Source organism: Pelophylax lessonae, assembly GCF_965119305.1.
Source record: "Pelophylax lessonae genome assembly, chromosome: 1".
NCBI classification, from domain to species: Eukaryota; Metazoa; Chordata; class Amphibia; order Anura; family Ranidae; genus Pelophylax; species Pelophylax lessonae.
The window spans coordinates 601,582,247-601,598,852 of NC_138768.1; the positions used below are offsets into that span (position 1 = coordinate 601,582,247).

Here is a 16,606-nt window from a genome sequence, read left to right on the forward strand (position 1 = left end):
GTCGCGGCCGACCCAGCGCGGAGCTAGGGCCTGCACGCGCTTTTAGGCTGGCTGGGGTGACCACTGGATCTCAACATAGAGCCCGTCGCCCAGCTCCAGCATAATTGCTTGAAGATCTCACAGGAACAAAAACTGGAGAGAAAAAGCTAACTAAAAAATATTTATCTAAAAAAGCTTGCCAGGACCAGAGATCCCAGCAAGGAACTTAGGTCCTTACTCCTGACTAGGCAGAAAAAAACTGACATCCTGTAGCAGGGAGAGAGAGGATATACCCTCTGGGACTGCCCCTAAGGTGTGGCCAGTGTTTATCCTGCCTAGTGTCCTACTCCTGTAGAAGGCAGTATAACACTACTGATATTAATCAAAGAGGACTGCGTCTGTCAATGAGCGACAGAGAAATACAATTTTTTATCCAGTATTGTGTTGGTAATTTTTGGAATTTTAGCTCATCTATACCCCGGTTACTCAGGTATGGCGCTTTGGGGCAATTATTTTTCTTTGTTGTCCCTATTAATCACTGTACTCTACCCTAAGTACTACTGACACTCGCCAGAACTCAGGCCACCCAACCAGGCCAGAGCTCAAACTAGACAATCAGGCGAACAATCAGACCAGACAGCCAGGCCTGAAACTAGCTAAGCAAGTCAGTCTGCATTACAAGTTCTTCTGCCTTCATGATGCATTGTGGGGGTGACCAATCTTTACATGAAAAAAATGTGAATGACCCAAGTCTTGCAACCTATAGCAGGGGGGTCTCCCCATTTTCTAAGCAAAGGGCCAGTTTACGATCCTTCATGTTTTGCAAGGGGGGGGGGGGGTCAGACTGTGGCCAGTGGGAGTAGAAAATGCACCAACATCCTTATCAAATCACTGGCGTTAAAGGGAGAAATCGTGCCCCATTGTTGGTATTAATGGAAGAATAGTAACCCATTATTGGCGCTGGTTGGTGAAATTGTGCACCAAGGGCCAGTTAAAGGCTAGCAAAGGGCCACAGTTTGGAGACAGCTGATCTACAGTTTGTACATACAACCACAAGCAACAATTTGGAAACAGTACACATATCCTTTAGTTAATGAAAAAAAGACATACACAAAGCATTCAAAAGAGCTCATAAATGTTATATAGCAATGAAAGGGTGTTTAAAAATCACAACTTCAAGGAATGATCCAAAGCACAATCCTGAACAGTAATTTGTATAAGATGTATTAGAAAAAAGTCTCTTCCTCAAACACCCAAATGGAAATCTCAGAGTGAAACATGGATCATGATAAGCATGAACAAAGCCATACAATATCGGGGCTGTTGTATACATCAGCCAATCCTGGCAGTAAAGTACAGGTACTACATGGGTTCATGCAGAGATACAGAGATTATAACCCTCATGTATGTCCAAAGTATAAATGTATATCTCATTCATGCCCAAAACTGAACTGTATATTCTAGATGAGGTCTTAGTAATGTTTGCATATCTCTCCGATTCTAGAGCAGGGCAGGGGTAGGCAACATTTTAAGCATAGCATGCCAAAAAATGTTTTCAATGAAATTGAGAGTGTCTGCTAAATAAAAATAAATGTAAATTTTACACTCTTAATCACGAAAAGGAATTTTTACAAAATAAATGCTGTAAACCACTTGAATAATAGGAAATGAACTTGCATATACACAGATCCAAATGCAGATAGCACTGCCAACGCTACTTTCACACATCAGCCCAAATCCTGTACCTTCGGCTCTCATGTGAGCTCCAATGCATGCACCTTCACACTTCAGATCAGCCCTAATTACTGGGTGCACGTTCACACCCCAGACCAGCCCCAATTCTTGCACTTCCAGGCCTCAGATCAGCCCCAATTCTTGCACCTCCAGGTCTCAGATCAGCCCCAATTCTTGCACCTCCAGGTCTCAAATCACCTTCACACCTCAGACCAGCCCCAATTTCTCCACCTTAACACCTCGGATCAGCCTTCATTTCTGCACCTCTACATCTCAGATCAGGCTCAAATTCCACTCCTTCAGATCTCAGATCAGGCCCAATTTCTGCACCTCCAAATCTCAGATCAGGCCCAATTTCTGCACCTCCAGATCTCAGACCAGGCCCAACTTCTGCTCCTTCAGATCTCAAATGAGGCCTGATGCAGGCCTCAGATCAGCCCCAATTTCTGCACATTTACACCTCAGAGTGGGCCCAATTTCTGCACCTTCACATCTCAAATGAGGCCCAATACATGCATCTTCACACTTCAAATCAGGCCCAATTTCTGCACCTTCAGATCTCAAATGAGGCCCGATGCAGGCCTCAGATCAGGCCCAATTTCTGCACCTTCACATCTCAGATCAAGCTCAAATTCCACACCTTCAGATGTCAGATCAGGCCCAATTTCTGCACCTCCAAATTAGGGATCGACCGATATCGTTTTTTTCGTTGCCGATACCAATACCGATATTTTGGCCATTGCATATTGGTATCGGCCTATATGCGCCGATATTTTGAACATTTAAAATTTTGCAAAATAAACACAATTTTCGACACAAATCTGTTACTGAACATGTTAATGTTTGTTTATTAACATTAAGGGCTCGTTCTTCATATACCTCATGAAGACATATAGGCCTCATGTACACTGCTACTTGTAAACGTACGTTTAGGAGAAGTTGGGCGTTTTTTTCGAAGCCCCTGAACCCTCCTCTATGTTATCTTATCTGTCCATGTACACTGAGTCGTTTACAGTCATTTAGAGGCAGTTGAGTTCAGTGTCGTTTTTTGGAAAGCAATTATTTGCGTTCAGGATGTTCAGAACGTGTGTTTACCGGCGTTTGAAACGCAAAACGCGGCCGAACGCGACCGAAAGCGATCACCCGCGTTTAGCGCTTGCATTTTTACTGTGTAAAGGGGAATGATTTTTTGACCTCTAAAAACGGATTTGAGCGCAAACGCCTGCTAAATGCCGCTAAACACGGCTTCAAACGCGACACAACGGACGTTTTAAACGTCCTTTACATAGCTGTTAAATTCCAGTGTTCAAAGGACTTTTTAAAACGTCCCGTGTACATGTAGCCTTAACTGCATGAAAACTAATAGAAAAACCCCACTTGCAGGGACATCAGTTTCACATCATCTGATTGTGAATGATACATAAACTTCTGCAGTAGTGCACTCACTCACTGCAATAATTTTAAATCACTACTGCAGTGCAGTCAGTGCAAAACTGCTAGAAAAAAGCTAGACAAACAGACAGTGGATTGGAGTCAGTGGACTACCGCTGCAGTAGTGCACTCACTGCAATGATTTTAAATCACTACTGCAGTCAGTGAAAATTAAACTGCTAGAAAAAAAGCTAGACAAACAGCTAAACAGTGGATTGGAAGAGTCAGTGGACTACTGCTGCAGTAGTGCACCCACTGCAATGATTTTAAATCACTAACTGTAGTCAGTGCAAAACTGCTAGAAAAAAAGCTAGACAGTGGGGAGTCAGTGGACTACTGCTGCAGTAGCAGGACCGGACTGACCATCGGGCACAGCGGGCATATTCCCGGTGGGCCGCGGCGCCGGCTTTCCGTACTTTCCAGCTACACCGGCTCCACGGCCAATCAGCCTTCTGCTCGGGGGGGGAGGGGGGGAGGAAGGCTGATTGGCCAGGGAGCCGGAAGTGAAGAGAAGTATGTTCCTGAAGTTTGTCAGTGTGTTCCTTCCCGCCGCGCCGGTGTCCTGCCCGGCGCGGCCAGCAGCACAGCCCGCACTCGCAGCATCGGCCATCGAAGCAAGCAGCTGCAGATGGCAGCTCCTTGACTCTGACTCCGGGCTGTTCGCGGGGGGCGGAGTCTCGGACCATCTCCTGTATCATGTCCGCAGTCTCTGACCATCTCCTGTATCATGTCCGCAGTCTCTGACCATCTCCTGTATCATGTCCGCAGTCTCTGACCATCTCCTGTATCATGTCCGCAGTCTCTGACCATCTCTTGTATCATGTCCTCAGTCTCTGACCATCTCTTGTATCATGTTTGCAGTCTCTGACCATCTCCTGTACTATGTCCAGCGGGAACACTCTGCAGCCGCACAGCACACCCAAGGTAAGTGGAGGACTGGAGAGAGGAGTGACTTCTACTTGATGATTTCTTTTGCAGATAGGCTGGACTGGCACTGGCAGCAACAATTTTATTCAAAGAAATCAGGATTTCTTCTGCAAATAGGCTGGCCTGGCACTGGCAGCCAGGCATAGTACTAGTCTAGTACTATGCCTGCCAGTGCCAGGTCAGCCTATTTGCAGAAGAAATCCTGATTTGAATAAAATTGTTGCTGCCAGTGCCAGCCTACCAGGGGCTGATCTGCGGTGTGAAGGTGCAGGAATTGGGGTGATCTGAGGTGTGAAGGTGCAGGAATTGGGGTGATCTGAGGTGTAAAGGTGCAGGAATTGGGGTGATCTGAGGTGTGAAGGTGCAGGAATTGGGACTGATCTGAGGTGTGAAGGTGCAGGAATTGGGGTGATTTGATGTGTGAAGGTGCAGGAATTGGGGCGATCTGAGGTGTGAAGATGCAGGAATTGGGACTGATCTGATGTGTGATAGTGCAGGAATTGGGACTGATCTGCTTCATACTATTTTTAGGACTCCACCATCAAAACAGGATTTAAAGTAAGACAAAAAAAACAGCATCATATGGCAGCTCTGATCTAAATTGAAGATTAAACTAAAAAAGGTACCGTAATCGAATCCACACATCCTGGAACATTAAATCCTGTCATCAACCATCCCGACGAACGCCACGCCCCGCCACCCCCCCCTCGCGGGCTGCTCAGTCCAAAATGCCCGGGCCTATTTCTTGTCCCAGTCCGGGCCTGTGCAGTAGTACTCACTCACTGCAATAATTTTAAATCACTACTGCACTACTGCAGTAGTGATTTATAATTATTGCAGCAGTGAGTGGCGCACTACTGCAGCAGTAGTCCACTGACTCCAATCCACTTTCTAGCTTTCAGCCAGTGCAAAACTGTTTGAAAAAAAAGCTAGACAGTGGAATGGATTGGACTGGAGTGGACACTAGTACTATACTACTACGCTTTCAATACTCACAGTTGAGTAGAACAATATTATAGTGCAGAAAGCATAACATTTCAGCATGTTCACCAGTTAAATGGCTTCTGTTTTTTTCATAAATTGCTGCCACTTCACTAAAAACACGCTCACTTGGTACAGAGGAAGGAGGAGCAGAAAGGTATCTTCTAGCATGAGAAGCAAGTCTTTTGTAGCGTGCCTCATTTTCTTTCCACCACTGAAGAGGATCACCACTTCTTCTGCCAAATACTGGTTCCTTCAAATAGAGATGAAGTTCATCATCCAGGCTCATTATTGCAGATTCAGAAGAATCCTCTGCATGAGGCCCCAATAAAACTCTGAACATGGCATCTATTCGACCACTATGAAGTTTATCTTCTGTCCGTTGTCTTTTTGGACATTTTTCTCTTTTTGAAGCATCCTGCTCTTCCACATTAGAAACCTGCTCTTCTTGACTTTTCTTTTCGGCAGGAACCTCCTGCACCTCATGTTGAATATCTTCTGACAGCCATTGTTTTGCCCTGGCCAATACATCATCAGAAGAGAAAGGATGGTTCTTGTATCGAGGATCCAAAAGATATGCAAGCACAACATTTTTATTCTTCAACATTTTTATTCTTATTCTCCTCAAAACGTTTGGCGAGGCTGTCTCTCATGGCCTGCCTACATGTTTTAGTGCCACATGTGTTGGGTCCTTCATTCTCTTGAAGAAGCATCTTCAGCACTCTCACACATGGGATGACAGATGAGTCGCAATGACTCACCTCTAGTGTCACTTCCTCTATGGGGAGGAGGGTCTCAATGACATTGTAGCCAATGTCCCACTGATCAGCAGTAGGAGAAGAATATCCTCCATATTCACCTGAATATATGGCAAGAGCTTGCTTCTGCTCCAGCATTCTTTGCAGCATGTGAAGTGTTGAGTTCCATCGTGGTGGAACAGCGTTAATCAAGTTCTTTTTATGTAGGCCAAGGTCTTCCTGAATGCACCGCAGTCGCTGCTTGGCAAGGATTGAATGGTGGAAATGGCCTGCGCACCTCTTCAGAATGCTAATTATGTCAAACAAAGCTCTCTGGTTCGACAGACCATTATTTACCACAAGTTGGAGGGTGTGTGCCATGCAACTTAGGTCTGACACTTCAACAAGTCTCATTCCTTTCACCATGTTCGCTCCACTGTGGGTGGGTGGGTGGCTTATGGCTGGCTTGCCCTCGATATAATCGGTCTTGCCGATAATCGGTCGATCCCTACTACAAATCTCAGATTAGGCCCAATGCATGCATCTTCACACCTTCAGATCTCAAATGAGGCCCAATGCACGCCGCAGATCAGCCCCAATTTCTGCAAGGTTCATGGGTGCATTACCTACAGAGTGCAGGGTTCATGGGTGCGCTACCTACAGAGTGCAGGGTGCGCTACCTACAGAGTGCAGGGTGCGCTACCTACAGAGTGCAGGGTGCGCTACCTACAGAGTGCAGGGTGCATGGGTGCGCTACCTACAGAGTGCAGGGTGCATGGGTGCGCCACCTACAGAGTGCAGGGTGCATGGGTGCGCTACCTACAGAGTGGATGGTTCATGGGTGCGCTACCTACAGAGTGGATGGTTCATGGGTGCGCTACCTACAGAGTGGAGAGTTCATGGGTGCGCTACCTACAGAGTGCAGGGTTCAGGAGTGTGTATGTAGTGGACCCCTAAGCCCTGCATTCTGTAAGTTGCACACTCCTGAACCCTGCACTCTGTACATAGCGCACCCATGAACCCTGCACTCTGTACGTAGCGCACCCATGAACCCTGCACTCTGTACGTAGCGCACCCATGAACCCTGCACTCTGTACGTAGCGCACCCATGAACCCTGCACTCTGTACATAGCGCACTCCTGAACCCTGGACTCTGTATGTAGCGCACGCCTAAGCCCTGCCCTCTGTACATTGCAGAGTCCAGGGTTCATGAGTGAGTTACGTACAGAGTGCAGAGGTTAGGGGCGCACTATGCACAACTCCCCTCCCCCCCCCAAAGCTTTCTTGCATCTCTACTATCTCCTACCTGGCCTAGCTCTAGTACCTCCCTGTGTAGGCAGCTCTACATTGCCTTGCAGGGAGATCGTACTCTCTCAGATTCTGGAGATCTGTCCCCACAGTGAGTGCAGGGTTCTATTTGACTCAGGGGCCACTGAGAGCAAAGCTGTCCCTTGTATACACAGAAGGCTTCTGTGTTTAATAGTGACAGCGGAGAGCAGAGGGTGAGAGCCAGAGCTGGCGGAATAGAGTTTTGCTACGTTCTGGCTGCAAAATTGGGTGTGAGGGCCACATGACCAGATCTGGTGGGCCGGATTTGACCTTGTGTTTGACATTTGTGTTGTACAGGTTCCTCTACTGTACTGACATTGCTTATTCAGATTTCACTGCAAACTGATTTCACTTCTCACAGTATGCATTGGGCGTTGCAGCGAGTCAGACAGAACTCGCCTCATAACCTGGCTGGACGACATCAAGGATCATCTAGCTCTTCCTTCTCTAGCCAGACTGTCCATGACCACTCCCATTCATTCATTTTAATTTAGTTTGTTCAATCATGGAGGCTCAGCATCATGTGCATGTTATCTAGGGTGGTCTGCATGCAAATATCAGTCTGGAGGGGTCGGCATTCCTAGACAGACTATATTCACCCATCAAGGCAGTTTGATATTTGCTATGACCCAGCCCACTGCTTGCAGCAGACCTTAGGGCTCCCAGTAAGAGTAGGAAGGATGCTGTGATGTTTTTATTTTTAGGAAGTATAAACACCCTGCCTCCACCCCCATCAGCCATGATCTACCAGCATTGCGTAGAGAAACACAGGGACCCAGTGAAGACATCATTAGGTTTTTTTTTTAATTTAAATTTTTTTATTTTTTCTGAATTCAAACACCTTACAAAACTAAACAAAAATGTTCCTTTGTCATTACACAAGATAATAATCCAAATATATAGAATGGTGAGGATACAAGTTAAGAAAACAATACAAATAATATAAATCAAAACATCCATAGTGCTAAAAAAAAAAAAAAACACATAAAATCAATAAAATATGTGACGCCTTAAAAAAAAAAGAAAAATATACGTGAATATATTGTGCAAATAAATACAAAACAGCAATACCAAAGTGCAGTGATAGAAAGTGATGAAAAATTAATAAGTGAGTCATATAACATGACATATATAGTGAACATAGTGAAAGTGCTAGAGTCAAGATAAGGACCATTTCAATAATTGTGTAAGATTTACAAGAAGAAATAGGAGAAAAGAAAAACGCGGCTCTGTGGTGGTGATGTGAGTGACATCAAGTACGCTCAGCTTCAAGGTGGTTGTCAGTGTGATCCCAGTGCTAATAAGAAATGGCTGCTCACCTTAGCCCAATAATAAACGGGCTTAGTAAAAAGACTGTGTCTCCAGGCACCTCTCAATCACAGGCACCCAGGAGGATAGCAAATAAACAATTGAGAGAAAAAACACGATGCAATGCAAACGGAAAACTTTTAAATTGTTGAAGGTGTTTGAGAAAAAAAAAAAAGAGAAAAGGAGGTGCACACGGGGCGAGTGTGATGCCCTCAGAACCACAGAGATGTGGTTCTGAGGGCATCACGCTCGCACCGTGTGCACCTCGGCGAGCGTGATGCCCTCAGAACCACATCTCCAGCACTGGTCAGGACAGTTACTGTCCATTTTATGAAGGACCGCAGGGACTCTGTACCACCGAGTGAGAATTTTGTAGCTGACCTCCTGGTATTTACTGGCCAGTTAGTCCTTATGGGCAAGAGTCAATATCTTGTCAATTTGCTGAGGGGTAAAAGAAACCGTGAGATCACGTTCCCATTGGCGCAGGAAGGGCAAAGGCTGCTCATCTACCGCGTCCAAGAGAAGGGAATAAAAGAAAGACAATGCGTGTGGGAGGGGGGTCGCCCCCTCTACACAAAGTCTCAAATGGAGTCAAGGGTCGGGCAATGTAGCCCGACCTCCGTAAGTGAAGAAGAAAGTGTCAAATCTGGTAGGCACTGAGGGGGTCCAAATCCAGATCCGGCCAAGCCATGATCTCCGCATGAGTAGGTGGGCAACCCGTGCCCAAACGTCCAAAAGGCGGGCCCTCCCAGCCTGGGCCATGCCCAGCACCCTGGCACTCGTGCAACCCGGAGGGAAGTCAGGATTGCCCAGAAGAGGTGTCATAGGGGAAGTCAAGGGGGCGACCATCGGATGATGTTGTATCCTCCGAGATTCCCGCAGGGTTGCCCCGATCGTCGGGTGAGAATAGAGTGGATCAGCCGTTGGCAGGGGTGTCCATGGGGCCATGGGCAAAGGACGGCCAGCGATAGTGTTTTCCAGACCCATCCATTGCTTAGTAAAAGCATTACAATGCCAGTCCAGGACCCGCACAAGATGGGAAGCCCTATAATAACGAAGGAGGTCCGGCAGGCCCCCCCCCCCCCTCGCCTTGGGAAGAGAGAGGATTCGCAGCCCGATCCGGGGGGACTTGGCAGCCCACACAAAGGACCGGAATATCGACCGCACCTGGATGAAAAAGGCAAGGGGCACCGCTATTGGCAGAGCTTGTAAAATATATAGTAAACGCGGTAGCACATTCATTTTTAGCGCATTACAGCGGCCAAACCAGGTTAGTGTAAGCGACTGCCAGGTGCGAATGTCTGAGTGAAGAATCCCCAAAAAGGGGAAGAAAATTTGCCGAATAGAGGTCACTAGGGTGAGCTGTGATGCGCACCCTGAGGTATACCAAGGAGCCATTAGGCCATTGGAACGTAAAGGAGGACCGGAGAAAACGCAAGGTATCCGAGGGTACGGAGAGATTGAGCGCAGCGGATCTAGAGAGATTTTATCATGGGAAATATTCCCATAGACACAAAATGCATCCAAAATCTGCGGAAGGGACGTAATGGGATTCGAAGCGAAAAAGATCAAATCATCGGCGTATACGGCTACTTTGTGGTGGCTGTCCGCCAATTGAAGACCAGTGACATCTGGGTTCCCACGCAGCGTGCAGAGGAAAGGTTCAAGAGCCAAAATAAAAATCAGAGGAGACAGCGGGCAACCCTGGTGGGTGCCATTGCTGATAGGAAAAAAATCAGATCTCCATTCATTGGCCCGCACTGCCGCCGAAGGTGCGGAGTAGAGAGCCATGATGCAAGTCAACATCCAAGACCCCAGGCCGATATGCGACAGGGTGGCCTCGATAAAATCCCAGGCCACCCTGTCAAAGGCCTTCTCGGCATCTGTGGATAGAAGCATCGGTGGACGACGAGATGCGCGGGCACAGTGAATGAGGTCAACCACCTGGGTCGTATTGTCCCTGGCCTCCCTAGATGGTACAAAGCCGACCTTATCATAATGTATCAGCTGGGGAATATGGGGTATGAGTCGGTTAGCGAGAATCTTAGCAAATAGCTTGAGATCCGCATTAAGGAGGGAGATGGGACGGTAACTCCCGCAGGATGACGGGTCTTTTCCCTCCTTATGGATGAGGGTGATGTAGGCCCGCAGAGAATCCACGGGCATAGAACCACCCCCTCCGATAGCATTATAGTGGGATAGGAGAGGAGTCCTCAGGCGCGACATAAATTGCTGGTAATAAGGCAAGGTAAAGCCATCGGGGCCCGTCGCCTTGTGGGGCTTGGACTGAGATAGGGCCATAGTCAATTCATCCTCAGAGATCTCCCCCTCCAAGGCAGAGGCCTGCTCCGCCGTAAGAGAGGGCATACCCGAGGACCGGATGTAAACAGCCGCTGTGTCGAGCCCGCCAGGAGGGCCCAAGGAGGAACCCGAAGGGGGAAGATTAAACAGAGAATGAAAAGAGGTACGGAATTCATCGGCGATAGCCGCTGACGAGTGAACTCTACGGCCAGCCGCAGACTGTATATGGGGAATTACTGTGAGTTTCCAAGGACCACGCAGAGCCCGCGCCAACATTACCCTGGGTTTAGCGGAAAATTCATAATAGTATCGCCTGGCCCAGGCCAGGCTCCACACCATTCTGTGAAACAATAAGTTATTCAGTTCTTCCCGTGCTCTCGTGAGGGGCAGCAAGTGCTCCGTCGCCAGGGACTGCTTATGGGACAAACTCGGGGTTGTAATGCGCGATAGAAGCGCGGCTACCACGCTCTCTTGTTCGTATGAGAACCCCCGAATAACGCATTTATGGGCTTCCCAAATGACCGAGGGGGATAAGGAAGGGTCTATATTATCCGCGAAGAACGCGGACAGGGCCACATCAATTTTGGCGCGGGCCCAGGGAGTTGCAGTAGATTAGTTTAATCGCCAGGTTGGCGGTCTCGGTGGCCCAGAGTCCTAGTCAATAGAAATATGGATGGGTGAGTGGTCCGAGAAAGAGAAGGAGTCAATGTGAGAGGAGGAAATCAGGGAGAGATCACTCTGAGGAATCAGGAAATGGTCTATCCTAGAGTAAATGTTGAGTGTGGCAGAATAATAGGTGTAATCCCGCTCGCCTGGATGCATGATTCGCCACAGATTGATCAGGTCAAGGAGGGAGAGTTCCCTTTTAAGTCTACGCAGCCGTGCATAGGAGAGGTGGGATGATCCACGCGAGGCATCAATGAGGGGCTCCGGAGCAAAATTTAAGTCCCCGCCCACAATGAGGTGACCCTCACGGAAGTCCATAATAATCGGAGTTAAAAGCTGAAAAAAAAGATAAATGATTAGCATTGGGAAGGTAGACATTTACTAGAGTGACTACCCCATGGCCTAAGGTGCCCTCCACCAGCAAATATCTACCCTGGGGATCCACCCGCATGGCCACAAAAGTCCAGGGGACAGTTTTGGAAATAACAATGCTCACTCCCTTGGACTTTGGGATGGGCGAAGGGGCATGATACGCCCACGGGAAATCCCTATTGTGCAATCTGGGAACTGAATCCATCTTAAAATAGGTCTCCTGAAAAAAGGCAATATGGGAGCGACTGCGCCGGAGATCGAGCAACAGCCGTGAGCGCTTCTCAGGGGTAGAGAGGCCTCGCACATTCAGCGAGGTCAGTTTATAGCCCGACGCCGGGTGCCCGGCAGAGGCCGACATGCCCAGCTCCGGCGGCCCCGACCCGGCCTAAGAGGAAAAAAAAAAAAAAGGGGGGGGGGGGGAAGGGTACCAGAGGAGGAAAGAAAGTGAAAGGGGAGTATCAGAAAGAAAAAGTGTGAAAGAGTATATCAGTATAAATACTAACAATGGTCAAAACGTAACCTTGCGCAACCAGGCGCAACCTAGTGTGGGGAAGTGGGGGTAGGAGGCACCATGTAAGGAAAGAGAAAAAAAAAAGAAGAATAAACGGAGACGTGACCCAGAGGCGACAGCCTAGTATAGAAAAACAAGGAAACTGTAGCCCCAAAAGCAGGAAGCAGAGCAAAAAGTTAAACATAGGCATAAAACAGCAGACACAACATTTCACAGCAAAGACATGCCCAAATAAACCCCCTGAAAACAGCCCACCCCAAAAACATCAGGCAGCATACAGTCCCAGACCCCCCCAGCCCAAGCCCAAAGAAACCCCCCATCGGCGCGGGGGGAGCGGCAGAAGACCCCACCACCACCCCGACGAATCCTGGTCACAAGAGTTCACAGAGTGGCAAAAGGACCCATGGAGCCAGTCGTCTGCGAGGGGTGATACAAGGAGACCAACAGACCATCAGGTGGGCATGGGCGGGGGGGGGGGGAGCAACTCCATGCGGGTGGCACGGCAGGGGTAACCCATGAGGGGGGTAGAAGGGGGGCAGAAACAAGGGCCAGAGACCCTCCAGGCAAACTGCAGAACGCAGAGGGGTCAGTGTTCAACAGTCCTACAATTCTGAAGAGGCAGGAGCCTCAGCCGAGTCTCTGCGCCTGGCGGACCTGAAGCGGTGCCCCCAAAGGCGCTGAGGTCTTGGCGAAGAAGGCTCCAGTGAATGCTGTTGCCAGGGGTCAACCAACCAGTCAGGGATGGAGACAGGGGGAGCTTCCAGGAAGGCAAAAAGATCAGGCAGTTGATCCGGCCAGCGCTGGGCAAAGGTGGACCTACCTCTCAAGACCACTAGATGGAAGGGGTGGTCCCAATGGTAAGTGGCACCAGCAGTACGGACGGTCTCCAGGAGGGCTCTCATCCGTAGAGTACGGCGGGACAAATCCAGGAACAGGCGTATAACAGCCCCATCAAAATCCAGCCGGCCCCTAGCCTAGGCCTTCTTCATGATCTCTTCCTTGAGGGAGAAAAAAATGTACCCTGGCCATCACGTCGCGTGGATGGTCAGCCCCCGAGCTGCGGGGGGCCCAGACCCTGTGTACCCAGTCTAATTCAATGTCTTCCGTGGATGGCCGATCCAAAAGCCTGTTGAAAATGGCGGTAGCCATAGCCTTCAAGTCAGGGCCCTGGGTCGCCTCCGGAAGGCCCCCCAGGCGGACATTATTCCTGCGGCTGCGGTTCTCCCCGTCATCCTGCTGCAGCTGGATTGTAATTCAATGTTTGTGGAATAAGGACTGGGAGGTTTCCAATGCAGAGACCCTGTAGGTCAGAGAGGAATGTACTGATTCCACAGCCTATACCCTACTATCTACGTGATCTATTTGGTGCTTAAGGGAGTTAATCTCCTGAGAGAGAGTATTTACAATAGATGCCGCCATCTCCGTGAAGTCCTGCTAAGTAAGTATAAGGGAAAGGATCTCTCTCCTTTCAGATGCAGGGGGCTGCTGTGGCTAATAAGATGAGGCAGAGGCCGCCAAGGGGTTTACAAGCGGCAGCTCCAGCATGAGAATCGGGGATGATGGACTCCTGTGAGAAGGATCCTGCACCCCAGCCTGGCTGGAACTAGCTTTCCCATTCATCTTAGATGCAGCAGATCCCGCCGTGGACGGGCGAGGCGGCGCCATCTTGGAGGCCACGGGGTTCGGCTGTGAAGGAGGGTGCCGGAGGAAATAAGTAGAAATGTCAGGCCCCCGAGCGTTCGCCTGGGACTCCAGAGGCTTAGTACTGGTAGGCATGTAAAGAAGGGACAAAAACACTGTCTGTAGAGGGCTAAATCGCCACTAAGGGTCACGGAGCTCCAGGATGTGAGTCTTTACCACGCCATTGTTTTTCTTTTAACTTCCAGCTCCAAGCTATGTCTCTCTCCATACCGTACCAAAGGGGGGTTCCTCCTAAGAGACCTGCAGAGGGCACAGGGTCAGGTCATAACCCCTCCATGTTGGCTCCTGGTCGGCGTCTTTAGCTGGAGTGGACAGTGGAGCTATGCGGCTGGTGCGGCTGCGAACAGAAGAGCCTCCGGGATCTTACAGTGTGGGGAGAAGGGATAGGACCGTCCGCTGCGTCCTCTGACGAGTAGATATCAGCTGCCAAGGTATGGCGTCCGGCGGGGAGATAGCAAGCGGGCGTGCAGGCTAGGCAGGCAGGCAAGCAGGCTAAGCGGGTGAGGGGGGAGCCAGGAGCAGAGGATCGCTTTCACCGCCGCTACATAGGACCGACATCATTAGGTTTAAAGTATGAAGTGTCATGAAAACGGAAAGGTTTCATTTAAAAATGTGATTAGCATGAATGATGGGGGAAAAAGGTAAGCAGTTTAAGGCTCGGTTCACATTAGTGCAATGCAGGAAACTCTGGGAATCGATTGTGCGAATGACATGCAATGTCTTCCATCGCACCAATGTGAACTGAGCCTTAAGGGCCATACACACTATAAGATTTTCTGAAGACTTTTTCCTTCAGATTTACCTTTTCTATGTAGTGAAAGGGCCTGCCAGATTGCATACAAATTGAAAGTGTTTAGATTTGACCTCATATTATGTGGTTTTGGAAAAATCTAAAGGAAAAAGTATTCAGAAAATCTTATAGCGTGTATGGCCCATTAAACTATGAACTTTACACCTCACAGGATACATTATTAGATAAGGCTCGGTTCACATTGCTGAGATACAGGAAACCCTGCAAATCCACTGCGGGTTCCCGCATCGCACCGACTTGCAGGCAGTTTACACTGTCATATGCGAATCGATGGGAGTGTCAATACAAAGTTAATGACACACCCAGATCGGTTCGCATATCGCAGTGCAAACTGTCAATTCGAACAGGAATTGGATCGCATAGGTGGGAACAACTATGCGATCCAATTCTGGTGCAGACCAAAAAAAGGGTCTGAATATGATGCAAATTCAGCTATTCAATTTGTATGGCTGAATTCGCATCACACAGACATCGCATGTGATTTGCACAGCAGTGCGGTGCTAATCACATGCAAGGTCTTCCATCGCACCAATGTAAACCGAGCCTACGGCTGGGTTCACGCTTATGCGAATTGGATAGGGTTTCCCCGCATCCAATTAGCATGACAGGAGACTGTGACCAAATGGAGCCGATTCACACAGCTCTGGGGCGGCCGCGGTCTGCATTTGGAAACGGTCCTGTGCATCTCTGGCTCTGAATCAGGTGCGAATTCAGGCAGAAACTCGGACCTGATTTGCACCTGAATCGGTGAACAGGGAAGCACAGGACCCCCTGCAGTGACCCGCGGCTGCAGCCAGTGTGAACCCAGTCTAAAGCAACTGCCTTGCATCTTAGTTTAGGATTGCACTGTGTTATGCTGATACTTAACATGCTAGTCTAGTCAGTATTTGATGCGATCACTCTAAATTAGGACTCCGCAATAAGCTCTTTTTCTACTAGTGTCCACTACTCTCTATTATCTTTAAATTCTATTACATCCAATGAATGGTGCGGTTGGGCTTTTGTTACACATACAATACTAAGTATTGTTTTTAGTACAAAATTTAGTAGGGTTAGAGTCTAGGATTATAAACCAACACAGCTTGCTTCTTCCAGGATTGCAAGCCACATGCTGCTCTATAATACTGATTTGAGAAATGACAACACTTACCTGAAACAGAATTCCCCCGATAGGATCAATGGCTACGATCTTTGGACTGACAACAGTCAGGTGACGTAGAGGAAGTAGTTCAGTCAGCATGCTAGGAACAGGCTATGTGCGCTCATAGAGCGTGCTGCCACCCAGTGTTTAATATTGGTTATTGTACATTTCTATTTCACTCATTAGCTTTCAAATGTACTTTGACTGCAAAGCAAGTTTAAGAGGAGCTCCAGGCTCCCCCCCAAAAAAACAAAGTCAGTTTGCTAAACTTTAAAGTCTCGTTTTTTTCTTTAAAAAGAATAAACATGTTATACTTACCTGCTCTGTGCAGTGGTTTTGCACAGAGCAGCATGGATCCACCTCTTCTCGGGTTCCTCGCTGGCGCTCCTGGCCACTCCCTCCTGTGGAACACCCCCACAGCCAGCAGTTTGCTATGGGGGCACCCGAGCCACAGCTCTGTGTGTTCATTCAGACACAGAGTCGCGGCCCGCCCAGGCTCCTCTCCCTATTGGCTTACTGAATTTGATTGACATCAGCAGGAGCCAATGGCACCACTACTGTGTCTCAGCCAATCAACCAAGGCACTCGTGCACGTCGCTGGATCAAGAAGGGCTCAGGTAAGTATTACGGGGGCTGAGTTTGGCTGCTGCACACTAAGGGTTTTTTTATCTTCACAG

The 16,606-nt window shown here is 48.6% G+C and overlaps 1 protein-coding gene across 1 annotated transcript in view; it reads right to left on the reverse strand.

Annotated features, from left to right (window-relative positions):
* The window catches only part of BDH2 (3-hydroxybutyrate dehydrogenase 2), a 100,140-nt gene extending 84,111 nt beyond the window's left edge, over positions 1 to 16,029 (reverse strand). The window contains exon 1 of the mRNA XM_082274127.1: positions 15,939 to 16,029. The gene's annotated coding sequence lies outside the window, so the exon portion shown is untranslated. The remainder of the gene's footprint in view (positions 1 to 15,938) is intronic.
* Positions 16,030 to 16,606: the final 577 nt, after the last annotated feature.